This window comes from Echinops telfairi, unplaced genomic scaffold (assembly GCF_000313985.2).
Source record: "Echinops telfairi isolate 266 unplaced genomic scaffold, ASM31398v2 ScPeMD7_18;HRSCAF=68, whole genome shotgun sequence".
Taxonomy (NCBI): domain Eukaryota; kingdom Metazoa; phylum Chordata; class Mammalia; order Afrosoricida; family Tenrecidae; genus Echinops; species Echinops telfairi.
Genome location: NW_022103915.1, coordinates 86,968,868 through 86,977,701, shown reverse-complemented (window position 1 = coordinate 86,977,701; position 8,834 = coordinate 86,968,868). Strand labels below are relative to the sequence as shown.

General features: G+C 47.5%; 1 non-coding gene across 1 annotated transcript; it reads right to left on the bottom strand.

Moving 5' to 3' along the window:
* Positions 1 to 7,757: 7,757 nt before the first annotated feature.
* On the bottom strand, positions 7,758 to 7,846 carry TRNAY-GUA. Its single transcript is given in 2 exon segments — positions 7,758 to 7,793; positions 7,810 to 7,846. It is a non-coding gene; the product is annotated as a tRNA-Tyr (tRNA).
* Between the last annotated feature and the right edge of the window lie 988 nt (positions 7,847 to 8,834).

The following is an 8,834-nucleotide window of genomic DNA, read 5'->3' as shown; positions in this document are numbered from 1 at the left end:
TTGCCTCCTGGCTCTTTCCTCTATTTACTTTTACTTTCCTCTTGTCCCACTATCATGCTCAGCCTTCATTTAGTTAGAGTAATTTCTCTCGGTTATATTACCCTTGCTCACACCCTACCAGGCCTCCTACACCCTCCTCACCATCGATTTGGATTACTTGTTGTTCCCTTGTCCCTGGGTTTGTTAACACCACTTCCTTCCCCCGCCCACCTCCCCCTCTCCCATGCCCCTCTGGAAATGTCGGTCCCATTGTTTTCTCCTCCAGGTTGTTCATCCAGCCTATCTTATTTAGACAGACCTATTGAGATAATAACATGCACGAAAACAAGACAGAGCAAAACCAAGCAATAAACGAAGACAAAACCACAACAACATGAAAATGACCAAAAAACAAACAAACCCAACTACAACAACATAAAAGAAAAGCATGTAGTTAGTTCCAGGACTGTTTCTTGGCCTTTCAGAGTGTTTTCCGGTCGAGTCTGATGGGGTGCCAAGCCCTGGCCCCAAAGTCTATTTTTGGTGTTCCCTGGGGACTTTGTTGCTCTGTTCCCCTTGCTTTTCTGTTGCATGCCCTTAGTGTTTTGCCTCGGTGTGGTGGGATCAGATCAGGCACAATTCACACGCTGTGTCTCCAGTGTTGTCCCCTGTAGGGCTATGGGTAAGTGAGGGATGTCCTGTCTCAAGTGGGGCCGGCCTTATGGTCTTCTCTGTGGATTGGCTGCTCTGTGCGGGAATCTCGGCATCAAGGCTTGGTGGGCTAGGATGTGCTCCATTCTCTCTTCCTCCTCCTTCATATGCTCCCATGTGCTCTGATCAGACATGTCCCTCTCCCTGGGCTACAGCTTCAGTGCTGTCCTGTGAAATAAGTCCTTTTGGGGGATAGGGCATATAATACCTCCTGAAAGGGTTGATTTGACTACTTCTTTTTGGTCCAGTGACTGTATTCTTTCCATCTTCTTCTTCTTTTTTTAAATTTTATTTTATTGGGGCTCTTACAGCTCTTATTAAAACCCATATGTATATTCATTGTGCCAAACATATCTGTCCTTATGTTGTCATCATCCTTTTCAAAACATTTTCTTTCTGCTTGAGCCCTTGGTATCAGCTCCTCGTTTTTTTGTTTCCTCCCCCACCCTCCCTCCCCCATGCCCCCTTGATACTTTATCATGTGTTTTCCTGTCTTACACCGACCTCTGTCCCCTTTCATCCAGTTTTCTGCTGTCCGTCCCCTGGGAGGGGGTCCATATGTCAATTATTGTGCTTGGTTCCCCCTTACTCCCCGCACCTTCCCTTACCCTCCTAGTATCGCTGCGGCTTTTATTGGTTCTCAGGGGGTTACGTGTTCTGGATCCCTGTGTTGTGAGATCTTATCTAAACCAGTACCCGTGTTCTGGTTTAGCCAGATTTGTAAGGTAGAATTGGGGTCTGTTCCATACTCAGCCCCTGACCTGTTTTGAGCTGCTGATATTGCGTGTCTCCATCATTTTTCCCACAGAGGGAGTCAGTTTCACTTCTGTGTGTTCTATCTGAAGAAGTCCACGTGTGTTGTTGAAAAACAGGCATTTGCGATGACTAAGTCCTTGGTCCTGCAAAATTCTATCAAGATTTTTGATAGAATCCAAATTTTGATCACATTTTGATAGATCTTCAGGTCGGTGTCTATGACCAAGGTCATATTTTCTAACTTTGATCCTCTTTGTTTCCCACTTTTATTCTCAATTGCCAGTAATTATCAATGCATCTTGAGTGTATGTTCTATCAATTTCAGACTGCAAACCTAGGCTCAGAATTTAATCTCTAATACACTACCTGTTCTTACCAGGTGCTTTGTAGAATGCTGATGATGCCAAAATGAGTCCCAGACCTGCTTATGATGACTTGAAAGCATAATAGAAGGAAAGCACGATAGAAAGAAGCATGAAATCATCAGGGGTCACTGTGCTGGGTTGGGTGTTTACCAGAAAGAAAGCCAGTGATACATATGTATATATGGCCTATATCAAGGGAGCTATTTATATTAAACACTCATAGAGCAGCAGGTCCAGCTCAAGTCCATAGGTAAGAAGCTAAGCTTGCACCCCTTCCTGCTTAACGCAGTTGCCAGCACTGTGGAACCAGGAGGAAGGAGGAGGGAGCAGGCGGCAGGAAGCCCACAATCTAGCGGAGGTGGAGTTGAGTGGATCCAAGGCACGAAGCATGATGGGCCATTAGCCTCAGTTCCAAGGAACCAGATGCAGAATCCAGGCCAGCAAGAGGAAGAAGAAGGAACCAGGTCTACACAGCATCTATTTGTAGATGTGGAATAGGCACCCCCCTAAGGAGATGTAATCAGGCCTGCACCATACAGGAGAGATCTTACTGCCAAACGATGGAGCATCCTGAACCAATCACGTTGACACAAAACCTAACTCTTACAGTCAACGAAGAGACAAAGACGAGGAGAAGCAAATGGAGACTTGGAGAGTTCCTCTTTACCTTCTAGTAAAGGTGATCCTGAGATGAGTAACATCGAATGAGAGGAACTTCACAAAAGAAGAAGCAGAGCCATCAAAGTAGAAGAAGCACCTTGTTACCACCTGTGTGTTTATAAGCTCACAAAACGTGGTGCATTTTGGGTGTTTCCCTTCTGTGTTTATAAGCTTATAAAATGGAGTATATTTTGACTGAGTCAGCATCAGGTGGGCTGGGAAATAAGCAAAATTAAGCCAACTGCTACATTGTACCATCATTTTTTATCTCTGGGTTGAAGTCTGCTCTGACCAAAGAACTTCACAACACCTGATAAGGAGCAAAGAATTTTGCTACTTGGATTGAAATATAGTCCTACTGCCTAATTTTCTAAACTCATAGTAACTGTTTGGGACTGAGACTGTAACTCTTTATGAGAGTAGAAAGCACCATCTTTCTCCCGAGGCACAGCTGGTGCTTTCGAACCCATTATCTTGGGGCTAGCAGCCCAATGAATAACCACTATGCCACCAGGGCTAATAGGTATTTGGGCCTGGTCCAGACTAGGCAACCCCCATTTCCTCTCCAGCTCCTGAAGAAGATAGGCCTTCAGGGCCCCCATTTCCAGCCTCTGGGGAAGATAAATGACCTATTGAAGTATGTATCTTCTGTCCCAACCTTCCAAAGAGCTTATCTCTCCACACCAAGGTTGTGCAGCACTGTCCCGGCACAACAGGGAGTAGGTTGGCAAACAACAAAGGCACTTCCCACGGATCGCATCCTGACTCAAGGTCCTGCGGCAGCAAGCAAAAAAATCTCCCTTCTTGTTGTCAACTTACCTCCCAAGCTCCAGCCCTGTATCTCTCCCACCGCCTCACCGACAAGCTGAGATGTCCCGGACCCAACTCGTTGGGTCTTGGAACCGCCCAGGAGCTCAAAATGCTCCTGTCCCTTTCTCTGCTCTCCCTTCCCTCCCGGGAGCTCCTTCCCTGCCCTGATAAAGCCGCTCTTAACCTAAAGTTCTTTGTTTCAATCCTATCTCCATCCATGTCTCAGTGTTGACCTCTCAATAGGGTCACTAAGCATCAGAATCAACTCGGCAGTGAGTTGCTAGAGGATATCTTCAATGATTAAACTGATCACATCCACGCTGACGCTTTCTGGGTTTCCATTAGAAACACCAAGGAGAGGAAGACAAACTGCACCTGTAAAAGAAGAGGAGCTCCCATCTTCGGGGCGGTGTGGGTCTCCCCTTGAAGGTGGGGTTGTGCGACTAGACAGAGAGACAAGTACTCACTCGTCCTTTTTGAGGCTTAGGCTCCTGCCCTGTGCTCTGAAGTATAGGGAGACTTTATTGCTACAATGGAAAATGCATGTGAGAAAACAAAGTAATATGCGTAATAAAAACTGCTGGTGCTTTATGCTTTTATCCCAGGCGTGGTTCTTGGATGCTGATCTTCCTTGTAAAAAGGGGTGCTTTCTGATCTTGAAGGGGCTGAGTCACACTGGGATTCTTTGTGGCAGGTTAATGACCATGGTTCCACCTTCCCTCTGTTTTAGGTAGTGGTCCTGTGCAATGTTTGTCCGCTCAATGGTTGTAAGCTAAGAGGCTCTGGTACCTAAATGAATGGTCTTTGCTTCAAAATGTCCCAAGATACTTGATCTGCCTCAAATAAGGGAATGGAAGCAAAGCCTGACCTGAGCAGATTTTAATTCTCATCCACCACACGAAAAATCTCTGCCTCCACTCACTTATGACTGAGGTGATTCTGACGCACAGGACACGGTAGAACTGCCCCGGTGGGTTTCTGAGACTATAACTCTTTACTGGAGTGGAAAGCCTTGTCTTTCTTTCCTGGAGCAGCTGGTGGTTTTGAATCACTGACTGGTGGGTAGCAGCCCAATGTGTAACCACTATACCACTGGGGCTCACCCTGTATGGACTACTGACTAGAAAATCTACATGAGTATGTCTCTGTTGCAGGGGGGAGGGGGGAACAAAGGGTAAGGGCTCCCTGTCATTGTTTCAGCTGAAGACAGAGACCAGGATGATTGGCCAGTTGATAAACTCCTAAGTTTATTTTGGAAAGCACTATACAGGAGACCGTGGGTCTTGCTAACTCCACACTGCTTCAAAGAGTTCAGTGAAAATCAAACAAGTTATATACTTTAAACTGGCAGGTTCCAGAAATAACGAACAGGTTTTTGAAATGAGCAGGCTTCACAGGAAAGCAATTTACATTTTTCCCAGGGGATTTTCAGACCATCAATTGACATCTACATTCCACCAGGGTTGCCGGACAGCCAACAATGCCCTGAGGTCTCTGTCCCCATTGCATATATAAATGACCCTGCTAACCTACTTCTCCGGTTAGAACATCCTTACTGATTAAGTTTAAATGTTTTTTTTAATTGCAATTATTCTACTTGCTGCCTCTTTAAAATCATCGATCCTGGGTTTCATATACCGAGAAACAGAAAAACATATAGCTCAACTTAGAGAGGTTGACCCCCAATGACACAATACCTCTGAGATGCACCCTCATATGCACAAAAACAATACAAGCAGCATAATCTAGTTTCTTATAACATAAACTTGTGGGCCTCTTTTATTGTTCTTATTTATGTATTAACTATGAAGGGATAAAGTAACTTTCAGTATATCCTTTTTCTATATTTAAACCGGTCATTGAGTATTGAACCACTTGTTAAGTTATTTGAATTGCACCACTGGGCATAAGGTAATTCTATTGATCATGTCATTAATGTAGCCAGTGGTATAGAATTTAAAACTTGGGAAAATAAAATTATGCCAGCTACAAAACACAATACATTAATTATTGACTTGTATCGAATAAACTTTAAGTGATTGGACACTATTTACACAAATAATGGGAGCTGATGATAGGACAAACTTTCAATAATATTCACTCACAACGTCAGAGCCACATTTGCCAGATTAATGCTTGTCATAATAAAAGAAGGAGTGCATTAAAATAGCAAGTATATCAGAACTGCCCTGCCTGTCACTCTCTGGACTTACAGATGGAAAACCTTTTAAAAGGCCACCCAAGTGCTGGCTTCCAACTGTAGGAGAAGGGTCGAAGGGCACAGGAAGTTGGTAGGTGGATGCTTTCTGTAAGATGAGGCAGAGGGGAAACCTTTATTAGTGAACAGAGCATTTTGAAGGTGAGAAGGAAGGTACTTTGTAGAGCCGGAACCGAACGAACCACCTAAGGATGTCTAGGCAATTCTCAACAACAGTCCTCCACTCTACCAGCTGAGCTACCAAAGGTGGCACATCGGTGAACCTGTGGATTGGTTATCCAAGAAAGGAGCGGAGACCAAATGCACTGACTGTTTTGGGTCCCAGATTCCTTCCCTCGGCTGGTGGGAACCACCGTTGAAGGGAGAACGCCAGCACCTGACACTCAGCCCTCGGCTTCTGTAGACTTTGGGCCACAGCAAGGCACCCATCCCTGCAGTTACAATGCTTTTCCCCAGGGCCTTTTAGATCCACCCCTAGAGAGGTGGGAGGAGCGAAAGCCGGTGGGAGGGTGCATGAGAGGGGCTACCTGGGAGTGGGAAGGGTAGGGGCGGAAAAGGAATGGTTGGCCACTAGATGAGCAGCTGCCAACCAAGTCGGAGCGGTCCAGCCAACTCCGGATCACAGCGACTCTGTAGGACAGAGTAGATCTGCCCCATAGGGTTTCCAAGGCTGTGGTATTTGCGTAAGCAAACAATTGGTTGGTGAGTTCGAACTGCACACCTTTTGGTTAGCAGCTGAGCCACTTAGCCGCAAAATAACAAACACCCTACTGCCATGGAGTCAACTTAAACCGAGTGGTCCCATGTAGGGCTCCTGAGGATGTAATCTTCATCAGATCAGAAGGTCTCACCTTTCCGCTGTAGAGAGGTTAGTGGGTTTGAACCATAGATCTTGTGGTCAGCAGTCCAGCACGTATCAGATAGCACCAGCAGGGGTTCTTCTAGGGACCTTTGCATTAAAAAACTCACTGCCATCGGTGTTGACTAATAGCGACCCCATAAGATAGAGTAGAACTGCCCCGTTGAGTTTCCAAGACTTAATGTTTTTAGGGCAGCAGACAGCTGGCATGGTTAAGCTGGTGAAGAAAGAAGCTATGTGCCCTTTGCCACATGGGAGCTGGCATCCATGCCACACTTCAAGGGCACCCAAACCTTGGACCCCACCCACCTCTTCATAACCCGTAACACTTGGAGCACCTCTGTCCAGACATTTGCAATCCTCCATTCTCCTCCTCTCCCTCTCTGGTAGTACTCACCACCATGTGTTAAGGAACAATCATTTCTGCTGCTGTGCCCCTGAGAAATCATTGTTCTTCCAACAAAAGACAACTCCCCAGCACAGGCACCTCTGAGGTGAGTCCTTACCTGCACCCTCACACTGACAGGCAACTTGAATGAGCCATTGGGTGTCCTTTGCAAGACCATCAAGGCCAGCTGATAACCCTCCTGACATGAAAGTTTGAGTGCAGGTGTGGAATTGGCAGACAGCTGAAGTTTCTCAGTGTAGGTGATAGATCTGTGGCCAAGTAGGTGAACCCTAGGGAGAATGGTAGTTTTCTGGGTGTGGTGATAGACATATCTTGGCATGGGAGGGACAGGGGGCAAGAGGCTGGGAGACAGAAAGAAAAACAAAACAAACCTCCTATCATCAAGTCCATTCCGATGTCTAGTGACCCTAGATACAGGGTTTCCAAAACTGTACCTCTTTCCAGGTAGACAGCCTCGTCTTTCTTCCACTGTCCGCATGGTGGATTCGAACCGCCAGACTTACCGTCGGTAGGGCAATGCTTTCTTGTCAGTGCCAGGTAGACATACAAGATACATACCAAAAAGGAAGAAAGAAAAAGATACATATGGAAGCACAGAAATGAGAAAGAGACAAGGAGACAGATACCGAGGGCAGAAAGGAGAGGAGAGAAAGAGATGGGAAGGGCAGGAGAGGGGCAGAGATACAGAAAGCAATAGAGGGAGAAAGGGGAGAGAGAAGCATTTTCCCGAAGGGTGCCTGGGATACTGACAGGGATGCCTGCCAGGTTCCAGAATGATGCTTTCAGTAGCTAGTTGGTTCACATCGATGTACAGGAATTTGCGGGAAAAGCGCTGGTGGCCAGGTGGTTCAGATGCTGTGTCCTTGTTGTTTAAGGATGGGTTTGCAGAGGCAGAACAGGTGTTTCCTGGGCTCAACAACACAGCTCTTTCTTTGAAGGCAGACAGCAGCATGTCGGTGGTGTGTGCAAAGGTGTAAAACTGCACAACTCTCCTTCGAGCCGGAATCGAACCAGCGACCTAAGGATGCCCACCTTGTGTAGCCTACAGTCCTCCGCTCTACCAGCTGAGCTATCGAAGGGTGCCGGCTGTTAGCATGGTGGATATTTCTTTCAAGACAGGGAGGTAGTCTGGTTCAAGTGACCATTTGGAGGCCCCGGATGCCTCCGATTGCCTGCAGCCCACGCCTGGGGAGACGCCCGCACTTGTTGCCAGAGCGCGCTCTTCCTGTGGCAGCAAGGAATTGGCTCGGTGGCCCTGGTGTTCGGTCCTCCCGGTATACCGGGGAAGCGATTGGAAAGATGGCTTGGGGGCCTTCCCTGGGGCCGCACCGACCTCACCCCCACCCGGACTGGTTGGATGGTAGCCCCGGCAAAAGTCGCCACATTCCAGGGCAGCTGAACGGGTCCCCCAGACAGCTGTCAGGGGAGGTCTCTCAGACCACAGTGCTGCACCCCGTCGGTGACAAGACCTCGGAGGGACCATTCAGCTCCTCGGCCATCTTCACGGAGCTGTCCCGGTACCCCCGTGGGCCTCAGTGGAGGTGCAGCATCAGCAGAGACGTGGGGTTTCTCCGTGTGGCACGTCTGTGGCTTTACCGTTGGAGGACAGGGGTCTGCTATCTGTGTTGCTAGATCTGTACGCCGGGCATGTATAGACATGAAGCAGGACACACAAGGAGGCAGGGATCGAGATGGAACTAGAAACTTTTCAGGAAGCCATGATTCTCCTGGCAAGCCTGCCTGTCAGCCTGCAGCATTGCACTGGGAAGAACACAACGCTGGTTCCTGGTTGGTGGATCAAATGCTATTGAGAATAAAACCAAACACAGGTAGATTGCAGGCATGTTGGAAGGAGTACCAGGTGTATTTCCTGGGACCAGTGGCACAGATGTTGGTGCTCCGTTAAAGACGGGCTGGCTGACTTTTGCAGACGCTGTGTTGAAGTAATGTAGCAAGGTGAGACTGGACTGGCACTAAGGTGTGACTGTGATTTGCAACCAAAAGGGTTATTTGTGGCAGTGTGGGAATTGCCCCTGATCTGACCCCGCCATGCCGAGGCAAGGCACT